The sequence below is a fragment of the Tenrec ecaudatus genome, chromosome 15 (assembly GCF_050624435.1).
Source record: "Tenrec ecaudatus isolate mTenEca1 chromosome 15, mTenEca1.hap1, whole genome shotgun sequence".
Taxonomy (NCBI): Eukaryota; Metazoa; Chordata; class Mammalia; order Afrosoricida; family Tenrecidae; genus Tenrec; species Tenrec ecaudatus.
Genome location: NC_134544.1, coordinates 58,760,130 through 58,784,039, shown reverse-complemented (window position 1 = coordinate 58,784,039; position 23,910 = coordinate 58,760,130). Strand labels below are relative to the sequence as shown.

Below are 23,910 nucleotides of genomic sequence, written 5' to 3'. Positions count from 1 at the left end.
GTGTATGAACACATTCAAATCTCTAAGCAATATAAGTGTAACTACAAGTATTTGCTTTAACAATAATAGCTAATACCTATTAAATATGTAATATGAAACAAGTATCATCCTAATGCTAGTATTCTAATCCTAATGCCAAGTATCATTGTAATGTTGCACATTCTTCTCTGCAACAATCCATTCATTCCCCAGAGCAATCTTAAGAAGTCAATACTGTATAGTTTAGGAACTAGAGGCACAGAGAGTCTAACTTGCTTAACATTTTATACCTAATAAATGGTATTTGTTAAATTTGAATCCTGAAAATATGACGCAGAATCAATGCTTCAAGATTGCACTATACTATTCAATCATAAACGTTCTTTAAACTACTGTGCCACCGTAGAATGATCATATGGTTTGGATCGGCCATGGAAAATCTTAAATCCACAGACAGGTTTCAGGTTCTCATTTGACATTCTCTTATGTCAATATTTTCAGCTTTATTGTAACATTTGAAATGAATTTGTCACTTAATGAGGCTATACTGCTCAAAGCAATACAGATGGACACATTCATTTTTTGTTATTATTTATTTATTTAAATATAATTTTATTGGGGGCTCTTACAGCTCTTATCACAATCCATACATGTATCCATCCACTCTGTCAAGCACATTTGTACATTTGTTGCCATCATCATTTTCAAACCATTTTTTTCTACTTGGTATCAGCTCATTACTCCACACCCTCCTTCCCTTATGAACCTTTGATAATTTATAAATTTTTTTCATGTCTAACATTCACTGCTGTCTCCCTTCACCCACTTTTCTGTTGTCCCTTTCTTCCCCCACCCTTCCCTTCCTGTCCTGGTAATACTACTCTCATTACTGGTCCTAAGGGGTTTATCTGTCCTGGATTCCCTATGTTTCCTGCTGTTATCTATACCCGTGTACTTGCTCTGATCTTGTCAGATTTGTAAAGTAGAATTAGGATTATGGTCAGGGTGGGGTTTGAGGGTGGGGGTGGGGAAGAAGCACTAAAGAATGAGAGGAAAGTTGTGTGTTTTGTTGGTCTTATACTGCACCAATGTCTCTTCCTTGTGACCCTTGTATAAAGTGATGTCCAATTGTCTACAGATGGGATTTGGGTCTCCACTCCGCACTCCCCCTCATTCACATCGATATGATTTTTTGTTTAGGGTCTTTGATGCCTGATACCTGATCCCATCGACACCTCATGATCACACAAGCTGGTGTGCTTCATCCATGTGGGCTTGTTGCTTTTCAGCTAAATGGCTGCTTGTTTATCTTCAAGCCTTTAAGACCCCAGACTTTATATCTTTTGATAGTTGGGTACCATCATTTTTCTTCACCACATTTGCTTATGTACCTGCATTGTCTTCAGCAATCATGGACAAACACTTAAGAGAGGAAAGACCAAAATTTCTTTGTGATCTTTCAGAGTATTGAGGCTGATGGAAGGTGTTTACGTCTCAGTAGTAAGATGCAGTAAGAAATTGCAAAATATGGTAGACAGTGGAGAGTAAAAATGAGGCAGACACCTTGTTGGATAGTTAAATTGTATTCTTAGAAATCTCAGCAATTTTTTTGGCCTTGGTATGTTCTATTACCATAACTGAACTTTGTGATGTGTCCAGTCACACTTCCAGATAAGATAATGTTTATAAGGGAGGGAGTGATGTGCAGATGTTTCTATTTGATTGAGATTGCTCCACAATATTCTTTCAAAGTTGATTCCAAGGGGCGATAGAGAGTGTTCTATCTAAAGTGCTGCCAATATGTCCAAATGAAAGGTTACGTCTTGGAATGGAGCAAGGCATAAGCTCAAGGGATGTTTTTGAAAAAAAAAAAAAAGTAAGATTGATGTAGTGGCAAAATATCTGAGATTTTCTTGTCTGTAGGAAAATAAAAGGAGTCAGAGAAGGGTTCTGAAAGTTCCCATTGGGGATTGTGATATCCTTGTATTGCCAACATATTGAAATAGAACTAGGCCTGTGGCTACATGGAAAGGACTGAAGGGTTTGGTTGAGCATGAAAGTGGTGATGTTGAGTTGGTTCATACTCATGACAACTCACATACAACAAGATGAAATACTGCCAGTGTGAGGCCATTTTCAGGATCATTGAGGTGCTCGAGCCCATTAGTGTAGCCACTGTGGGTTTTGAGTGCCCTCCATCCTGGAAGGATCATTTCCCAGCAATCTATATCACTGGCCAATTTTCAAAGTACATTGTCAGGATTTTCTGCTGGTTTATTCTTCACAAAATAGTCAATGTGACCTTCTAAGGAAGTAATCTGAATATGTCACTTCCTTGCTTAAAATTCTTTAATACACTCAGGGAGAGGGACATGTCTGATCAGAGGACACAGGAGCAAATGAAGGGGGAGGATGAGAGAGTAGAGCATAGGCTGGCCCACCAACCCTTGAGGATGATATCCCTGCTCAGATCAGCCAATGCACAGAGAGGACGATATGACCAGCTCCACTATGAGACACGACATCCCTCACTGACCCATGGCCCTACAGGGGACAACACTGGGGACACAGTGTGGGAATTTTGCCCGATCTGACTCCACCACACCGAAGCAAAACACTAAGGGTGTGCAAAAGAACAGCAACAAAGTCCCGAGGGAATACCAAAATTAGACTTTGGGGCCAGGGTATGGTACCCCCATCAGATTTGACCAGAAAACTTCTAAAGGTCAACAAACTGATCTGGAACTATTTACAAGCTTTTCTCTTTTTTGTCATTGTTTTTTGTTATTTTGTTTTCTTTTGTTGCTTTGTTTTGCTATGTCTTGTTTTTGTGCATATTATTATCTCTGCAGGTATATCTAGATAAGACAGGCAGGATAAACATTCTGGATGAGAAAACAGCGGGACTGATGGTTCCAGGGGGACATGGGAGAGTGGGAGGTGGGAGAAAGGAAGTGAAACCCAGGGACAAAGGAACAACAAGTGATCCAAAAACAATGGTGAGGAGGGTGTAGGAGGCCTGGTAGGGCATGATCAAGGGTAATGTAACTGAGAGGAATTACTGAAACCCAAATGAAGGCTGAGCATGCTAGTGGGGCAAGAGGAAAGTGAAAGGAAATAGAGGAAATAACTAGGAGGCAAAGGGCATTTATAGAGGTATAAATACAGGCATGTATGTATGTAAATATATTTATATATGATGATGGGGAAATAGATCTATGTGCATATATTTATGGGTTTAGTATTAAGATAGCAGATGGACATTGGGCCTCTACTCAAGTACTCTCTCAGTGCAAGAACACTTTTTCTATTAAACCGGCATTCCATGATACACACCTTCCGGATATGATTGCTGAAGACAAAGCACATATCTAAGAAAATGTGGTGAAGAAAGCTGATGGTGCCTGGCTATCCAAAGTTATAGTGCCTGGGGGCTTAAAGGCTTGAAGTAAACAAGCGGCCATCTAGCTGAGAAGCAACCAAGCCCATATGGAAGAAGCACACCAGCCTGTGTGATCACGAGATGTTGATGGGGCCAGGTATCAGGCATCAAAGAACAAAAAATCATATCATTGTTAATGAGGGGGGAGTGTGGAGTAGAGACCCAAAGTCCATCTGTAGGCAATGGGACATCCACTTACATAAGTGTTGCGGGGAGGAGACTAGCCAGTCAGGGTGCAGTATAGCAACGATAAAACGTACAACTTTCCTCTAGTTCTTTCAATGCTTCCTTCACTCCCCCCACTATCATGACCCCAATTCTACCTTACAAATCCAGCTAGACCAGAGGATGTACACTGGTACAGATAAGAGACGGAAATACAGGGAATCCAGAACAGATAAACCCCTCAGGACCAATAATGTGAACACCAATACCAGGAGGGTAAGGGGAAAATGGGGTAGAAAGGGGGAACCGATCACAGGAGCTACATATAATCCCCTCCCTGGGGGATGGACAACAGAAAAGTGGGTGAAGGGAGATATCGACAATGTAAGACATGACAAAACAATAATACTTTATAAATTATCAAGGGTTCATGAGGGGGTGGGCAGGGAGGGAGGGAAAAATGAGGAGCTGATACCAAGGGCTCAAATAGAAAGAAAATGTTTTGAGAATGATTATATGGCAACAAATAAGAGTTGTAAGAGCCCCCAATAAAATGATTTAAAAAAAGAAAAGAAAATTCTTTAATACATTGTTCTTAAGCAGAAGTAATATAAATGCTTCAAAGATGTTTTTGAAATGAGAGGGTGTGTGTTATGACCACAATGAAGGTGGAAGCTATTATTACTTAGTGGTAGTGAGTGAAGAATTTTGTACATTCTGAAGTAATGTAATGTTTGAGCATTAATATGTTGAGATTTATAGTGTTTCATTGTAAGACATCATTTTTAGCCGTTAGGATATGCATTATGCTAATTTAAAGGATTATGTGTAAATAAGCAAGGTACATAGTATTATATATTAATTTCATTTCCAAATAAAAGGGTGGTCTCACAAATATTTCTAATAAAAATTCTTTACTTTCTAATTTTACTTCTCATTGAACAAAAATAAGGCATGAATCATAAGTATTAGTTCAAAAGATAATATTGAGATTTGAAGAGGAAGTCTCAATGTAGATAAGTCTAAATTTAAACACAATTATTTTCAAGCCTTGAGTTCACCTCATTATCACTAACAAAATGAGAACAGTGCTGAGTGCCACTCAGAAGAACATCTGAGCTCAGAGCACAGGGCTGTCATCCTGGGTCAGGTTTGGGGCACAAAACTTGGATCCTGGCTCAGAAGGGGGCTCAGAGGGGCAGGTGGAAAACAGGCTAAGTGACAATTCTGACATCTGTCTTGGTCATTAGGACTCTCCCACCCCTTGTTTCCCTTAGAAACCTGTGATCAGCGTGCCACTCATAATTCATTCTGAGTCTGTTGATATTTTTCTTTTGTATAAGATCTCGGGAAAGTGAACTATATATGTTTACTACCAGTGATCTAAGCAGTGTGTTCTAAAGCATGAGAGCTATTTCCTAGGCCAAATGTATTTGAGTTTCATGGATGTGTAGTACAGATTGTTGACTGGGAATGGGAAGACAACGTGCATCTGTCTACTGCTTGGCTCACCAACACACAGCCTGCTGATGAAGACAAACCACTCATAGGAAGAACGTAGGTTTTGGGGTTATAAGATGAGAGTGGAAAACTTTAATCTAATATTACTTACATCTGCATTAGAAGCGTCACTTGTTTTTCCTGAGTTTCTTCATGTATGAAACAGGGATAAGGATACTAGCTATTAATAACTATAATTTGTGAATTATATAAGTATTTGCTAATTCATATGAAAATATGAGGAGGCAGTGCTAGAAAATTATTTATTTTAAGCGTGTTTAACATATTTAATAAATTCTAGATTAACATGAACCCTGGGGTTCTAATTAGTGAACTGAATTATTAAAGATGTAGTAGATGACTCTTTAGGTTTATGTCTGAAAATCATCCTTTGCGTATAAATACTCATATATAAAGGAGAGAGAAATTCAACACTTTCCCTGCTAACGAGAAAAAAAACGCCCACCCAGAGGTTAATCACTGTGCAATTGCTCCCTGCCCCAGGTGCAAACTCAGCCCATTATACCAGCGGCCCAGCTGGCCCAATTTAGCGCTCAGCACCGTTTTCCTCTCTGCTCTGTCGGAACTCCCAACACAAAGAGCAGCTTCTGAAAAACGGATTTTAATACTTTTCGAAGCTAATGTTCCCAAGAGGTTAGGTCTACAAATAAAGAACATTTTTTATTGTTGCCTTTCATAGTAAACGTTATTTCTACTGGGCTTTTGTTAACATCTCTTTCTACTTTCTTTAACCACAAACACAACCTATAAACAAAACTTTAAAAATTTCTTCCAAAACCCCACAAGAGACGGAATCATAATGTCCTTTCCAGGACTTGAAAGCCAGAAATACTTAAAGAAATATGTGAACTTCTAAACATAAAAACCTGAAGAAAATATTGCTCGGTACTAAATGTATTAATGAGGAGGCCTATTGGTTTAGTGGTCGCCCGTTGGACTGCCATCCACAAAGTCAGCAGTTTGAAACCAGAGGCGCTGCGAAACAGGAATTTCTACTCGGTGAAGAGTTACTACCTACTGTCTCAGAACCTCCCAGGGCCGGGTATCCCCTGTCCTATAGGGTTGCTATGAGTCAGCATCAACTCGATGGCAGTGAGTTTTGGTTTTGGAGACATGCATAATGGACATGCAAGTAAAAGTGAATGTAAATGGTGACTCTTCTCAGCAGGATCTTTGCCATTTCAAAACAAAAGTAGCTTGCATTCATTCTTAGTGAGAATTCATAGATGCGTCATAGGCCACTGTTGAGAGAAAAGAGGATGACAAACTCCAACAAGAGATGAGATGACGCATTTCTCAGAGTGGCCCCTTTTATTGCAGTACCTGCTCAGGGCAGGCCTTGTGATTTCGGCAAAGGCAATGTGTCCCTAAGTCATGGCAATTGGATTTGAATGCGTTTTGGAGAAGTAACTCCGTGAGAGAACCCCAGAAATGATGAGTGAAAACCTCAGAGAAAAGCATCAAGAATTGAAAGGACCCGCCTTCTTTGTTTTATTTTTCCTGATGGTGTTGTTGTTGTTGCTGTCATCTGTGTTCCCGAATAAGTAAACAATAAAGTGTCACATGATGGACCTTCAAGTCAGTTCAAGACTGCCAAGGCAGTAAAGTTGACCAACTGTCAACAACCCGAATACACGGTGCAGCAAGTACACGCACCGTGTGAAGGGGAAAGATGGAGTGCAATGAACGCCCAGCATGGGTTGTAATGGAATGAATCCGCATGCTACCCAAAGGCACTTAAATGACATTCACATTTTGAAAAGAACAAGCCAGATTATATAGATCCAGGATTCGTGGTCGTTTGGAAACCTCTTGGCAATAGTTTAAAGAGTTAATCTGCCTAGATTCAAATTTTTGTTAGTGTGGACTAACAAATTTGAAAATTATTTAGTATTGCAAAAAGTCATTGACCTCATCTGTAAAATATGGATTCTAACAGTACTTACTTTAAGATGATTGTGATTGCTTAGGTGTGAACACTTATACATTGTTAAAACCGTTACACTTTTATAATGATGCCATCTGTAATAAATACCTTGCTCAAAATATTCTCATGCCTACCCTTTTTTCGAACTCTCATTAGGATTGGTGACATTCTTTTTTAAAAAAACCATTTTATTATGGGCTCATACAACTCTTGTCACAATCCATACATATACATACATCAGTTGTATAAAGCACATCTGTACATTCTTTTCCCTAATCATTTTCAAAGCATTGCTCTCCTCTTAAGCCCTTTGAATCAGGTCCTCTTTTTTTTTATTGTAACTAACTGATGACAGTAAATCTTAGTTTAGGAGCATGTACAGAGTGGACATGGGGAACTGTTCAGAAAATATGGGTCATATTTACTTTGGTTTCAAGCTCTTTGGCATTTTTCTCCATATCTTGTTGACCTCTAAGTGTTGGAGAATCCCAGGGCTCAGAATGAATCTCTTCTGTCCTTATACTCGCTCCTTCTTGGGAATCTTATGTAGGCATGTGGATTTAAATACCTTCTATTTGCTTAACTATAAAACACATACCCCTAGCTAGGATCTGTCCACTGGCATCAACTTGTATATCCAACCACCCATTTGACACCGCATCTCAAACTATCATGTCCACAAATGAGCTTCCGGTACTCCTTGCCGCCCTTTCAAACAGCTTCTTATGTATCTTCCTTGTCTCAGCTGAAGCCAACTCTGTCCTCCTCGTTGCTCAATATAAGAACCTTGTTGTTATGCTTGGGACCTCTCTGTCTCCTGTACTTCAGCTCATTAGCGAAACCTGTCAACTCGAACAAGTTTTATCACTCCACTTCTACTACAAATCCAACCATCATTGTCATCCTCCTGGATTATTACAATAATCCTTCCAGCGCCAATGTTTCTTTTCTTCAACACTTAATTACAAGGATCCGATGAAAATGGAATCATGTTATAAATCAACTACTCCCTATGTGACTAAGTTAGAGTCCTTACCACACTCCACAAAGTCCCACAAAAACTCGAGCCCTATTGAGCTGTTCTGATTTCACTGATTAACACTCACATGTCTTCATTTTCGTGAGTTGCACCGGCCTTGCAGTTTCTTGACCATACCAAGCGATACCACTTAAGAATCTTTATTTTTTTTAATCTCTCTCTGGTTTGATATTGTTCTCCCATATGTCTGCTCACTTCCTGACTTCCTTTAGGAATTGAGGTAGATAGTTTATTGTGCCAACCTGGCCGATAAACACATGTGAGGTTAATTGAAGGGCGGAGGGATAAATGGCTCAGTGAACTTCACCTTTCTGGTTCTTGGGTCTCTTGCTTTCTGATGATCGGACCAGGGTGCAGCTGCCTTAGCCAGTTCCCTGCTTCAGCTGGCAAGGTTCACTTCCTTCAAGACATTCCTGTGGAGAAGCCTCATGGACCTACCCAGATGCAGCCCTGGGTGCTGGAGCAGCCGTGTGGAGACCCTTGCCAGTGCTGAGATGCTTACACATTCACTGACTCAGCTTTCCTCCTGCAGTCGGCATCATAGTGTGTGTTTTGTGAGACGTAGGAGGACTTTGTGGATCAGTGTTGGACTTATGGACATATGGCTTCAGGTTGGACTTGTGGGCTTGGGCAGCACTGGGCTGGGATGTTTCCTTGATGCACACTTAACCTTTATATAAAACTCTCATACATGAATTTCTGTCGATTTGTTTCTCTAAAGTACCCAGACGAACACAGGAACTCACTTAAAATTTGCCTTGTTTTATTACCACATTTCAATATTTACTTCTCCCTCTGACTGTTCTTCACAGTTTCATTATTTTGTTCTTGGCTCCTCATTTCCCATCTTTCCTTATAGAATTTAAGTTCTATAGAGGCAGGGAATCTTGTTTGTTTTATTTACTGCTGCATCTGCTGGGCCCTGACTAAGCTTGCCTCGTGGTAAATACTCGATAAATATTTGTTGAATAAATAAATACAGAATTAATTGCTCTTACTGTTTTATTAAAAAATAATTTCCCGAAGCCTGGAAGAAAGAGGCAACGAGGTGTAGCTGAGGAAGTGCTGTACTCAGACAGGGAGACCTTGGGTTCTATTCCAGCTGCATCACGAAGTAGCTGCGTGGCTCAGGCCTGTTGTTTAGCCTCTGTGAGTGCTGGTTCTCACCTGCACTATGCGGTGCTTACATGATAGAGGTGATTAGCAGCACTTCTTCCATCGCTGCGGTTAGATGCCACGGAGCTAAGGAAAGCCTTAGACTCTCCTTCAGACCAGCTTAGAGATCACTGTGATAGGGGTACATTTTAGAGATGACTACTAGTCGGGGGTACATTTTAGAGATGACTGTGATAGCTGGGGGTATATTTTAGAGATGACTGATAGGGGTACATTTTCGAGACGACCGTGATAGTCAGCCGGGCATTTTAGAGACGACTGTGATAGTCAGGGGGTGCATTTTATTTTTTTCAGGAAGCAAGCAAACACTAATTTCACAAGGCAGAAAAACTTACTAAAATAGGCCACAAATAAGTAAAATTCTTTATTTAAAGTAAGTTTCCCTGGTGGAAATGTTTGATTTTATAAACTCATCTAAAAGTACCCTTTTTTCATCTCTTGAAAATAATTCAATTTCACAAGTAGCAAAACGAAAAGGCTATTTTTTCTTTACACATTCATTGTTCTATGAGTCTCGTGCCCCGATGACACTGACTTTAGTCATTCTCAAGGCCAGTTCTGCCTTTTCAGGCGAGAAAACTCTAAGTCAACAAGCACGTGGGATTTCACAGTGGAAGGTTTCATTGACTGCTTACCTAGGATGAACTGTGAGCCAGTGGGCCGGCATCAAGTCTGACGTGAAACTGCTGTCAAGAGATGATCGTGGACTTTTAGGATCATCTGAGCTTGTCAAATATAACCAAAATACATACTCCCAAGTAGTCAGTAATTCTCCATGACATTGGGGCAAAAGAAATTTATTTTGAAGACTTATTCACAACATTACTGATGAGGGTCCTTGATTGATAAAAGCAAAGCAAGTGTAAAGACTTGCTTGCAGACCCTTGGCCCACTTGGCATGCAGCTGACATTGTGAGCCCCGCTACAGGCCCCAGGAGGCTGTGGTCTTTCATTAAGAAACCTCATATTCTGAAAGTGGGCCTGCCTTTCAGTAGACACTAATTTAGCTCTGAAATCTGAGAACACAATTCACAAAAGAGAACCAGTCTTTAAAAAATTCGGTTACAACAATGCAGTATGTCAATTCCCCCACATTAAAGCTACTTTTCTAGACAGGTATACATTATTTTTGTAAGATCCTTAACAAAACCACACAGTACATTTACAGCTCATACCTGAGAAGCATCTCACAATATTACATCTAAGATGCATAGCTGACCCCAGTGGTCGCTGGGAAATCGGCCACAGTCCAGCTTTTCCAGCCCCAGGAGGTCCAGACTTCGAGGAATAATGTGGCCCCCGTCAACTGCTGCTCTGAAAAATATCCTATCAAATCGAAGCTTACAAGTGGCGGGCATTCCTAGATTAGAGTTCATTTGTGTGTTCCATGTATATTGGCAATGCTTGGGTTTGCCCAAACACTCCCAGATATCCAAAATATTGTCAGATAAACCTCCACATTTGGTAACTTCTTGATCCCTTAAATTGGTGTCTCCTGCAAATATCACTGTAGCGGACTCTTGCATCTCCTTCAGAACCACTTTCAATTGACCGACACGTTCCTTAGCATGCCCTCTGGTGCTCTCCAAATGTGAAGTCATAAGGCAAAGGTCGTCTCCTGACACGGTCACGTGCACACGCAAAACGTTTCTCATCATTTTGGTGCTCGGAAAAGGAACAATCTCGTGGCTTTTTAGTTTGACTCGTGATTTCTTCAACATGATGGCTGTGAAATATCCCTCTTCATTACCTGTAATAATTTCATAACTGGTTGCTCTCTTCCTTAGGTCGCTATAGTATGGAGGAATTACTTCTTGAAGAAATACCACATCTGGGTTGTACAAAGCTAGATAGGAGCACACCCCTTGGGCCCTCTCTGGCAGGTTGTGTGGATCCAATCCATCAAGATTCCAGGTAAGGAGGGAGATCATGCGGCCATCTTGCTGGCCATTTTCAGGGGGGCTAATTTTAGAATCCGGGCAATCAGTTGCTTCTTCCTTTGTGAGGTCAACACAGGTTTTGGGCTCGGCACGGGCCTGGGGCCGGTTTTCCACTGCGCTCTCATCCACCGGCGGCTCAAAGTAGGAGTTCAACGCTCTTTCCATCTCCCAGTCGTTTGCCGCCAAGTAGCACTGGGCAACAGTGGAGTCACGTTCACGACCAAAGCAAACTCTGCCCACTGCAGTCGCCGCTTCCTCACTCCAGCTCAGCCCCAGGGGTTGCATTTTAGAGACGACTGTGATAGTTAGGGGGCCATTTTAGAGATGACTGTGATAGTCGGGAGGCCATTTTAGAGATGACTGTGATACTCAGAGGGCCATTTTAGAGACGACTGTGATAGTCGGGGGTGCATTTTAGAGACGACTGTGATAGTCGGGGGTACATTTTAGAGACGACTGTGTTAGTCGGGGTGCATTTTGGAGACGATTGTGATAATCAGGGGGCCATTTCAGAGATGACTGTGATAGTCAGGGGCATTTTAGAGATGACTGTGATAGTCGGGGGGTGCATTTTAGACAGGACTGTGATAGTCGGGGGGTACATTTTAGAGACGACTGTGATAATCGGGGTACATTTCAGAGATGACTGTGATAGTCGGGTGAATTTGAGAGATGACTCATAGTCGGGGGTGAATTTTAGAGGCGACTGATAGTCGGGGGTACATTTTAGAGATGACTGTGATAGTCGGGGGTGAATTTTAGAGACAACTGATAGTCGAGGTGCATTTTAGAGATGACTGTGATAGTCAGTGGGTGCACTTTAGGGGTAACTGTGATAGTCAGGGGGTGCATTTTAGAGATGACTGTGATAATCGGGGTACATTTCAGAGATGATTGTGATAGTCAGGGGGTGCATTTTAGAGATGACTGTGATAATCGGGGTACATTTCAGAGATGATTGTGATGGGGGGGGGGAGTTTTAGAGATGACTGTGACAGTCAGGGGGTGCTTTTTGTGATTTTCCTTTTAGCCTTTTCGAGACTTAGTTTTGTTTCTGCTGTGAATTAAAAAAAATTTAAGAAAGGAAACAAGGTATTTTTCAGTAACAGATGTCATTTTAAATATATTTTATCTTGTTTTATTAAGTTTTGTGGGCATATAACTCACATATCATACAATACAATGGGTTAAATATACTGAAAAATGTTGTACAGTCACCACCACAATCAGTTTTAGAACATTTAATTCATTCTTTTACCTATTATTATTACCTCTCACTCCCCCACCTTTCCTGTCATAACCCTAAGAAAATATTCATCTCATTACCATCTCTATGGATTGCCTATCCTGGATTTCATGTAAAGATAATCGTAAAGAAAAGCCCAACAAGGACACTAACATAAAACAGAAAAACCCCGGTCCCAAAAGAGCAGAAGACAATAGAAGCTAGAACAAATTAAAAATGGGTCACTAGGGAAAATAAATGATATGGTAAATTTTGACCTACTAATACCTGCAGCAATTCACTTTTCCAATGCATTTTGTCTGAGAGCAAAGCTAGTTACGCTCCTGGTCAATCACCTGAGGAAGGTCAGTGGAGGCCTAGTCCAAGGGCAACTCTGCAAATGGATTCCAGGTTTTTGCTGAATGGAAAGCATTTTAAATGAACTTAAACGTGGATTTTTTTGAGATAATATAGATATTGAAATATTAGTGGGACACATCCTAAGAAGTCTGGTGCTGGGATTGGTGGGGTGAGACCGATTCTTCGGCTCCATACAGTTACCCAGGCCCTCCCCAGATGAGAGTACACACTAACCCCCAGGGCAGCATTAACTCCCAGTGGCAGGAAAGGTGACGGAGGCACTCTGTGTCCTTGGAGACACAGACGGGTGACTGGCAGTCTGTAGAGTCTGTTTTTGAGGGCAGTCCACTGCGAAGGTGGGAATAGGAGAAGAGTAGTTCTCTAGCATCGGTCTTTGCCTCTCATCTGTACTACCTGCTGGATATGTGCCCCTACCAAGCTGTCAATCTTTTACATATAACATGAAGTTAATATTTTACGAATATTTCTACACATACTGATTGGCATAACAACATCCCTGTGTGGAAGACGGTTCAAGCTTTATTAATATCTCCATTAGCAGGAGCTAAAAGCAGACAATCATAGTGTGATGATTTGGCAGTATCACAGAGAAAATGAAAGCCAGGTTCCCATAATAGAAGTGTTCTTTTTCACTAACAGGGCGTGAAGGAGGCAAAGTCAGAACTGTTAGTGTTCTTGCCTAAACTTCGAAGTCTGGAGAGGCAGGTTGTTTAAAAACATTTGTAGAGATGTTTCTGCAACTCAGAGTGGCAGAAATGTCTCCCAAATTTATTGGATGCTTGAAGACATTTCAATGCAATATAATGTTGAGCGATCAATGCCTATTGACTATGGGCTTTCTAGGATCATATCCTTGCCTGTCTCTCCCCAAATCAAGTGAAAACAGTTCTACCTGGACTTGTTTCTTGAGCAGCAATGGAATTCTGTACTCTGAATTTCTGGTAAAAAATAAATGGTGACAATGTGGAGTAAGATGTGCTAACGTGTTAAGAAACCCAAAGTATTCGATAAGTGAGAACAGAAATGGACAATGATAGCTGTAACTATACAGATAATAATTAGTTAATGAAAATGTTTAAAGTGAGAAGGAAGCTCATTATAACATAAATCCACTGCCATTGAGTTGATTCTGATTCATAGTAATGCCATAGGACAAAGTAGAATTATCCCTTGGTATTTCTGAGACTAAATTTTTCTAGAACCAGAAAGCCTCATCTTTTTCCTATGGAATGGCTGCTGGGTTTGAACTGCCTAGTTTTCAGTTAGCAGCACAACTCGTAACCCACTGTGGTACCAGGGCTCTGCCATCACAGCATAGCAGGTATAAATAGAGCAAAGCATTGAGAAACCAATTTCAAGTTTTGAAGATAACTGAGTTCCAGGGCAGTGTCCTTATTGAGAATAATAATTGAGCCCGGCCGGGCTAGATTTGATGTCTGTTAAAATGGGTCTTAGAAGTTGAGGCAGGGTTCCAAGGTAGATTACATAGAAATTATAGGGTTGAATATTTAGGGTTTTTTTTAAAAGTTGGAGAGGTTTCTAAAAGCTATATTCCTTAGTGATTCTTAAATACAATATTTTGTTTTTATAACAAAATAAAATACTATGTAGCTTCAAAATATTAATTGAAAAACTGGATTAAAAGATAATGGCATTTCCCCAGGGAGTTTTTTAAGCCCCATTGTATGCCCAAACAATTAAGAACGCAGATGAATAATCTAGTATGCAGTATTATTTGGGAAGAAGTGTTTGAGGTAGGAAGTGTCATGGGCATCTGCACTCTATTTCTGTATGCACCTAGATTCCTAATACCAGGGAGATTCTTCCTGGCAAAAGGAAGAGATACAACCTTCCCTTGCTCCCAGTACTCCCCCAAGAATGGACCTGCTGAGGGAGGTAGACAGAGCACAAAGTTCAAGAGAGAGCTGCAGAGACCAGCTGGCAGATGAACGTTAGCCTAAGCGTTCACAAGCGCAGCAAGTGATAAGTGCGTGCAAAACTTATTACCACTTTACCATTATACCAAGGAAACCAGACCCGCTGTCATTAAGTGGATCCCAACTCATCGCAACACGAGAGCAGTGGTGAGAGTCAGATATTTTCACGCCAGGCTCGCTGCCCTAATGACCATTTTAAGTATACAAAAAATGAAACAAAACCAAAAACCCCCAAAGAGATACCAAAGGGTAGTTTAGGATTTCAACACGAGACCAGACACCGTTATTGTGCAGAGGACCATTAAAAAAGACGAAGGAATGCAAACTTCTGATTTCTACATGGGCCGGCTTGCTCAACTGCCTAGGAAGAACCTAGGAAGAACCCGGATTACAAGGCCCATTTAAAAAACTGGTTCACCGGACTCAACATAGCATTAGGTATCATTTCTGCCAAACGAGTGAGACCAGCTGAATCCCACCACTGCCCTAAAGGATAGGGTAGAATTGCCCTGCAGTCTTCTGAGTCCCTAAATCATGGGTGTGCACACGTTTTCAGCATGTGAGCTACTTATGAAATGATCAAGTCAAAATTATCTTCCAACTACAAAAATGCAAAACATATTTATTTTTATTTATTTATTACATTTATTCATCAATGCATTGAGAATTCATTATGTTTATGTACCTTGCATAACTGCATGAGTCCATATTGCATAACACAACACAATTAACGATGTGCATTTTCTGTCATGACCTGAGTCTGCTCTGATGACTTGCACTGAATGGAATGAGCCAGGGGTGCACAGTCCGTACAGTAGCTGCTGACAGCCAGCCTCAAGCACACGTCCAAATGATCCTCAGTCACGGTGGAACGATGCTTGAACTTCATGATCTTTATGTGCGAAAGGCCGACTCACATCAATAAGTAGAGCCGAGTCATGCAGTCAAGGAGGTAGTGTATTTTCTCAGGTTTGGGTACTTTCCCTCTGCGAGTAAGTTCCAGAACTGACCATGCACTCTGCACTTCAGTTGAATGTCGGCTTGTAGTGTCAAAATCCCCCATTCCGTATGTAAGTGATACGTTTCTGTCTTCTTACTTGGTCCAGCTCCCCCACTCATTTTAATAACCTTTCTTACGTTTTAGAGAAAATAAAAAACCAAGGTCTAAAAACTGGTGATAACTTAGCTTGTCAGTTTTGCTGCACTTAGCGCCGTTGTTTGCTCATGTGGCTGACACCTAAGATTGCATCTGATTGGCTGCACTATCAGTTAATTGACAGGATTGCTGATAGGCTTACGTCTATTTTTTTTTATTGTCATGCGATCTACCCACACTATATTAGCGATGGACTAGTAGATAGTGTTCAATGCATTGAGCACCCCTGCCCTAAACCTTTAGGGGAGTAGAAAATCCCATCTGTTTCCCCACAAAGCATGTGAAGAATTAATAAATCTTCAGTATAAATCAACGGATGAAAAAGAACTTGGAATAGCCCTAGAGGCCGAGACAGAAAAAAAGCAGCATACCTGGGACCACCCAACAGAAGGCTACCAGCCTGACCTGACACATGGGGTCAATTTCAACTCATAGAAATCCTATAGAGGGTTTCATTGGCTGTAAAGCTTTTCCAGGAGCAAATAGCCTCATCTTTTCTCTTGTTGAAGGCTGGAGGGTTTGAACTACTGACCTTGCAGTTAGTTATAGTAAACTGTCTAACACTATGCCACAAGGGCTGGAGTATTAGAGGACTTGAAAGTCGATTTCAAAACCTCATCGCTGATCATTTATATTTGGAATTATGTTCCTTCTTGTTTGTCTACGAGTTTGGGTTTAGTCCTTCCTGGTTAGTTCCGTTGGTCTTCTGATGCTCCCCTAAAAGAACCTCCTGTTCCAACAATGGTGACGTGCTCAGGTGCCGATTGAACTGTGGGCTGTTTTAACCCATCCGGAGAAAAGATCTGGTGATTTGTTCTCTTAAAGATTACAGCCTCAAAGACCCTATGGAGCAATCCCGTCTTGTCCTGTAATATCAACATGAGGCACAATTGGTAGCATGCAATGAGAAGAGGATCCGGGATTGGTATATTGAAATACCTGGGCCAGGTGGATTCTGAACACTATTGCTAATTGTGGATATTCTTGTATTTAAACTAATGTGGTTTTAGCAAGGGTCATTTCTGTTTAATTATAAAACTTCACATTGTCTTCTCAAGCCACCCTTTGAATTCTGTTCAGCTCTTTAACAATCATGTTCTTTCTTCATATACTTTATCCTCGATGTTACCTATACCTGGTATTGTCTTTGGTCATTAGTTCTTCATGTGTCAAGTTTATTCTTGAGATGATCTTCAAATTCAGATGAGATATACTCAAAAGGTATATATATATATATATATATATATATATATATATATATATATATATATATATATATATATATATATATATATATATATATAGTTTCTTTTTAAGGCACAACCTTTGCTACACAAAGTGCAAGATTAAGAGGGCAGAGTCACTGTGAGGTGGTATCCTATCCAATGGTGATATTATTTTGCTATTTCTACACGTGTCCCTGGTGCCAAGGAAATAACACGAGCGGTCAGAAAGGTTGTACATTGGCTCCAAGGGAACATACATTTTCAAGGGCGTCTCAAGAACATGAAGTACTGAGGGAGAAGGTCTGATCCTGAGAGATTCTTCCTGAACCAGGGCCTCAGAGTCTACGAATCTAGGCTTCTAGGGAGGGAACCCCATAGCTTGCTCACTGTTGCAAAAGTAACAGCTACAAGCAAGGCTCAACTTCTCCTGAAATGAAACCAGCGAAGGGCGTATTTTCTAAGGGAATATTATCTGCTACCTCTAAAGGATTGTAATAGTTCCTAATCAAGTTCTGAGTTATACCATCATATTACACGAGACCTAGCATTTTGTTGCATTGGTGTGCTTTGTAATACTGGGGTACAAGGGGGTCTGTTTTGATCATTTTAAATAGTTCCATTCTTTTTTCTGCCTCTCTTTGTCCCATCTTTATTGACATAGAAAACAGCAGTTCACTAACAACCATTACAAATAATAGAATACTCACAGGGTAATATTGACTTGGGTGCTACTAGATTTTTTACTTGGCATTGGTCAATCTCAATTCCTATTGTAAGGGACAGTATACTGTCTAATAATTAAGGAAATGTTAGTAGAATGAAGGTTATTTATTTACTGTCATACTAGAAATCCACGGTGAAGAGAGTCTGCATTCACTAGAACATATATTCTTTCTAAATACATTAGTTGACTCCTTTAATCTAAATCCCAGTGAGAAGATTGACTGTTGCTGATACTAAAAAACAAAAACAACCCCCTACCCCTGAACAAAAACAAAACCTAAGTTGGTTACCTTTTCAATGTTCACCAATATTTAAGAAACTCTTTCACAAACTGAAATGGTTGGCTTGAGGTATTATTGAGAGAAACTGTTGGCAGTAACCATGCACGATCCACGTGCCTATAGTGGAAGGTCGCCTTTCTGGACCCACTGTGAATGCCCGAGAGGCAGAACACAGTGGGAGAAAATTACTGAAAAATCCTTATTTTATTTTTAGAAAAATGTTCAGGATTTCAGGGTATCAACAAAGGAGACTAAAAAGATCTACTTTGATAAAATTGTTGATTTCCTCATATCCTAAATTAGAAATCTTGTGAATCAGGAATATCGACAGATATATCCAGACTAAAAATTTAATCATAACCGTAAATGTCTTCCAGTGACATTATTCAGCGATTACATCTTATTTCAGAGAAAAGTATAGCTTGTATCAAGTTTACACATCACTGTCAATGCTGCAAAAGTAATCCACGTCTTTGACTGTGTTTTATACCCTTTTCCTTACTGAACCTGCAGCAGACTGTGAACTTACATTAACTAACCCTTCCTGTGAATTTTGCCAATCAAACATTGTATCTAATTTTATTAAAAGCATTTTGTTGCAATCTAACTGTATTCTGGGAAGTGAACAGTGTTATAATTTTAATTTACAAACACTCGAAGGAAACTTTTAAAGCAAAATCCTTGTACTGTTGATATCTGCCTGATTACTGGCTGTTCCATAGATCACCTGTTTATTGCATTTATTCAATGCATAAATTAAAAAGAGAGAACACGAAGTAAGGAATTAAAATGAAATGTGCAAAGACCTGGAGTTCTTCCTCAAAAGGAATGAACACAGTCCGCATTTCTCAAGCTGAAAGAACTTGGGGGGTGGGAATCAAGTTTTGAGTTGAAATACTGAAGGATTCTACGGGAAAAGTATTAAATGACACAGAAAACATTAAAAAAAAGATGGAAGGAATATGTAGTCCCTGTACCCAAAACAATTGGTTGATAATCAACAACTTCAGGAGGTAGCACTAATCCAAAACTGAGAATGGCAATATTAAAGGCAATATTTGACTGCATTGAAAGTTTGGGCTAAATCAAGGCTTCAAGAATTGATAGAATAACAGTTGAGATGTTTCAACAAATGGACGCAACACTGGTGCCGCTCACTTGTCTCTGCCCCACATTTAGCCGCTTGACTAGCAGATGGAAAGACACTCATATTTGTGCTCATTCTAATGAAATATGATCCAACAGAATGAAGAATCTATCAAACAATATTTTAATATTACATACAAGTAAAATAAATATTAAAATTAAATAATATTTAATATTACACATTTCTTGCATGTAATATTAAAGCTAATTTATAAAATAAGTTGCAGCAGTCCATGATAAGAAACGGTCAGAAATTCAAGTTGGATCCAGAAAGTAATGTAGAATGAGGAATATTGTTGCGTATGGCAATAGATTTTGGCTGAGAGCAGAGAATGTCAGAAAGATGTTTACTTGTGTTTTATTGACTATGAAAAGGCATTTGACTGTGTGGAATATAATAAATTATAGATAACATTGCAATGACTAATAATTACCGGACACTTAATCATCGTGCTAATTGGGAGCGTGTACATGGAACAAAGAGGCAGTTGTTAAAACAGCACAAAGGGCTATTGCTTGGTTTACAATCAGGAAAGGCATGTGTCGGGGTTGTATCCTTTCACTGTACATATTCATATTCAATTTGTCTGCTGAGCAAATAATCCAAGAAACCGCATTATATGAAGAAGAATGCCGAATCAAGATGGGAGAAAGACTCATTAGCAAATTGCAATGTGCAGATGACGCAGTCTTTGTTGCTAAAAACAAGGCAGAGGCACTTACTGATGGAGAACAAAGAATCGAGCCTTCAGTACAGAATACACCTCATCATGAAGACAACAAAAGTTGTCACAAGTGGACCAATAAGTAACATCGTGATAAACAGAAAAGATTAAAATTGTGAAGGATTTAATTTTATTTGGATTCAGATGAAATGTTTCTGGAAGCAGGAGCCAAGAACTCAATGCATTGCATTGGGTAAATCTGCTGTACAAGACCGCTTTAAAGTTCGAAGAAGCAAAAATGTTCCTTTAAGAAGCAAGGTTCCAGTAAGGAATACCTGACCAAGACCATGGTATTTTTAAATTTTTATTTTTGTAGGGGAGGGAGTAAGATGGTGGTGATAGTTTTGATAGAATTCCTCAAAGACTCAGAAGGATTACAGAGGCTTACAAAGAAATTTTAAGAAAGTGGGAAACAGCATTGGCACACTAAAGGCCAGGGAGATTGCCTAGAGCATTGTTTTCCATCCCAGAGCATTGTTTTTCATCCTGAAAAAGCACCTGCTTATCTTTGTAGGAGGGTGACAGGCCATCATATAGTCTGTTCTCTTTCTTTTTTAAAAAAGTCATTTTATTAGGGGCTCATACAACTCTTATCACAATCCATCCATCCATCCATTGTGTCCAGCACATTTATACATATGTTGCCATCATCATTCTCAAAACATTTACTTTCTACTTGAGTCCTTGGTATCAGCTCCTCATTCCCCCCTCCCCACTCCCTGCTCCACCATGAACTCTAGATAATTTATATATTATTATTATTTTGTCATATCTTACACCGTCCGACGTCTCCCCTTACCCACTTCTCCGCTGTCCATCCCCCAGGGAAGAGGTTATATGTAGATCCTTATAATCTGTTCCCCCTTTCTCTCTCCCCTTCCCTCCACCCTCCATTCCCTATTTCATTAGGGAACCTGATCTATCCACTCTACTACAGCACAGATCTTGTCCCTTCAGGCTTCTTTGTGCTCCCAGAACTCAAAGAACATTCCAAAGGAACACAATTTGACTCCCTCGCTATCTTGATGTGGCGTATATTGAAGAGCACCGGCTTCTTTAGGGAAGGATTAGTGAGGTAGAAACTCCTCCGTCAGAAGGACACAGTCCTAGATAGAGGATGTGTCAGGAACAGGAGCTTCACAGTTTGATATTATTGTTTAATAAATGTTTCCATGATCTTATGGCAATTATTGCTGACACGTCCTCATATTTCTTTTTCTTAAACAGTTTTATTGGCACATAAGCCACCTATCACACAAATGATAGTTAATCGTATCAAGATGAGTTGTACAATCATTACCACAATCAATTTGGGAACATTTTCTTCTTTCTTGAACTCATTGTTATTAGCTCCCCATTTCCTCGACCCCCCTGCCATACCCCCAAAAAACCATCAATCCAGTTACTGTCTCTATAGAGTTATCTATTCTGGATTTCATATACAGGAAAACATACCAAAAAAAATCAAAACCCAACAACAAAAAGAACAATAACAAAATGAAACAGATAAAAGCCTCAATTGAAAATAAATGGAAATATTTTTTAAAACAGAAGAGCTTCAACATGAGTCAAAGGGAGATCTAATGATAAGGTGTTAGAGTTTAACCTATCTGCATTTGCCATAACCCACTTTCCAGTGCACTCCGCAGGATAGCAAGACTACTCACATCTCTGGTCTCTGGTCAGAGGGGATTCGTGGGAGGGTTAAATTATGCATGGACCCTGAGAATGGAGTGTGGGCTTCCACTGCCATTGATAGCCTTCTGCAAACCATCGGACCATGGCATTGTCAGTGTCTTTATATGCATGTGAAAGCCAGACAATGGTTAAGAAACCAAAGAAGAATTGGTACCCTTGAAACAAGGTGCTAACGAAGACTATTGGCTACTCCGCAAACTGCCAGAAGAATGAACATGTCTGTCTTGGTAGGAGTATAGCCAGGAGTACAGCCAGGATGTCCCGGAGAAGTGAGGCTGGCAAAACAGTCTCAGGTACTTAGACTGTTACCTGGAGATATCAGTCCCTGGAGAGAGACATCAGGCTTGGTGAAATAGAGAATCAATGAGATGGTTTGACACAGTGGCTTCCACGAAGGACTCACACATGACAATGATTAGGAGGATGGGACAGAATTGACATGCACTAAGCTGACTTGATGGCATCTGACACCAACAATAATTTTTGTTTCAATAGTTCTCTATAGTTCATAATTCTAAGGGAGTTCTTTAATATATTGATTCTAGTATTTATATGCATCCAGAGTTATTTAAGGAGGCTTTGAAAACTTATTAGAAAAATGTTCTTATCAGAAACTTTTTGAAGCCTCCTGGTAATTTGACCATTTATTTCATTGTGATTTTTGCTGTTTAACCTACAAACATATTTATGGGCATTCTTATAAGCCTTAAGGAAAGTTTTCCAGAAGCTATAAGATAAAGAGTAATCTCTCTGTAGTGTGTGAAAGCAGGTGCATGCACACACACATGCAGGAAACTTAATTCTTTTGGAAAGGAGATGAAGGCAACACAAACTAATGTACCAGAAAAACCTATGGACAATTTTTTTAAAAAATCAAGATCTAACTCAACTGCCAAAGACCTTTCCTACCTAGATAACTCATTGCCCAATGGGTGATCCATTTTTTACTATGCTACTCATCTGTGTGTCATCACCTATGGGATAAAGCTCCAGGTCTATCATGGATTATAGATGATGTAAACTTCATGGATTATAGATGATGTAAACTTCTGCCACTCTGTCTTGTATTTTATGCTTTAATGTCAGCACACTGAATTGCTCTGGGGATGTGTGTAAACAACTTTATTATCTTTCCCCATAGATGTTGTTCTTCCTTCTGCATATTCTTTTGTCTCCATTTTCTTCTGCCTAGTTACCCCAAGAAGGATCCCTCTAGCATAGTGTTTAAATGGTCGGCTGCTAACTGAAAGGTTGGTGGCTTGTATTCGCCAGGCGCTTTGTGTGAGATCCTACCATGCACATCACAGCCTTGGAAGACCATGGGCCAGTCTACTCTGTTCTATGGGTGTTATTCAACCCGCCAGTGTCTCCTCTCTTTGCAAGTCCTTTAAGATTATCTTCCCCACATCCCTTGGTTTACCTCTCTTCACTACTGGTTGGGTGAGGCATTCTTTTAAGTTTCCATTGAACTCAATACAGATCACTATGAAACACATTTTATTTGTTCGTTTTTCTCCTACAAACTCCTAGTTCCTTGAAGGGAGATGCTGTTCATTTCTTCTTGAGCTTTGGATTTCCCCTTGTGTAGCTCAGTGCCGGGTATATGGCATTTGAAACAATTAATAGCTATTTATTTCATTGAAAGATACAATTATTCAAAATAGCAAACAATCATGGGAATAGCTACTGAACTGTTATGACAGAACACACATTCCTGTGGTGTGTTGAAGACTGGTGAGAATGAGAACTCAGATCTGGCTTCAACTGCATTCATTAACTGATAAACATGAAGTGCAAACTAAAGGAGAAGTAGGAAGTCAAGTGAATTTTCTCAGTTCATCACAACATTTTGCAAAGGGAGGTCAGGTTGGTAGAGTTGGAGGTAGTGCTTTTTACAAAAGGATACTGAGGGAGAGGTCACCCAGCACAGAAAAGTCTCTCTACTGCAAATGGACATTCCTTGCTTTGGCATGGACACCTTTTCGAGGGTCCTATTTGTTAACATGCTCTCAAACCAATAGTTTACTTGACCAAAGACCAGCCTTCTCCACATTATTCTAATGCTGGCTGAACGTATGTGAAAGGGGCTGTCATACCTAACGTCTATGAGTCTGCCATACACCACACCTGTACTTATGTTTACAGCCCGTAGCATCCCCCACGAGACTCATTATGTCTATGGAAACCAGGTAAGATTATGCTTAAGTTATACATTTTTTTAAA

At 40.0% G+C, this 23,910-nt stretch overlaps 1 pseudogene; it reads right to left on the bottom strand.

The window, feature by feature from the left end:
• Positions 1-10,436: 10,436 nt before the first annotated feature.
• Positions 10,437-15,621, bottom strand: LOC142427473 (tyrosyl-DNA phosphodiesterase 2 pseudogene; annotated as a pseudogene).
• Between the last annotated feature and the right edge of the window lie 8,289 nt (positions 15,622-23,910).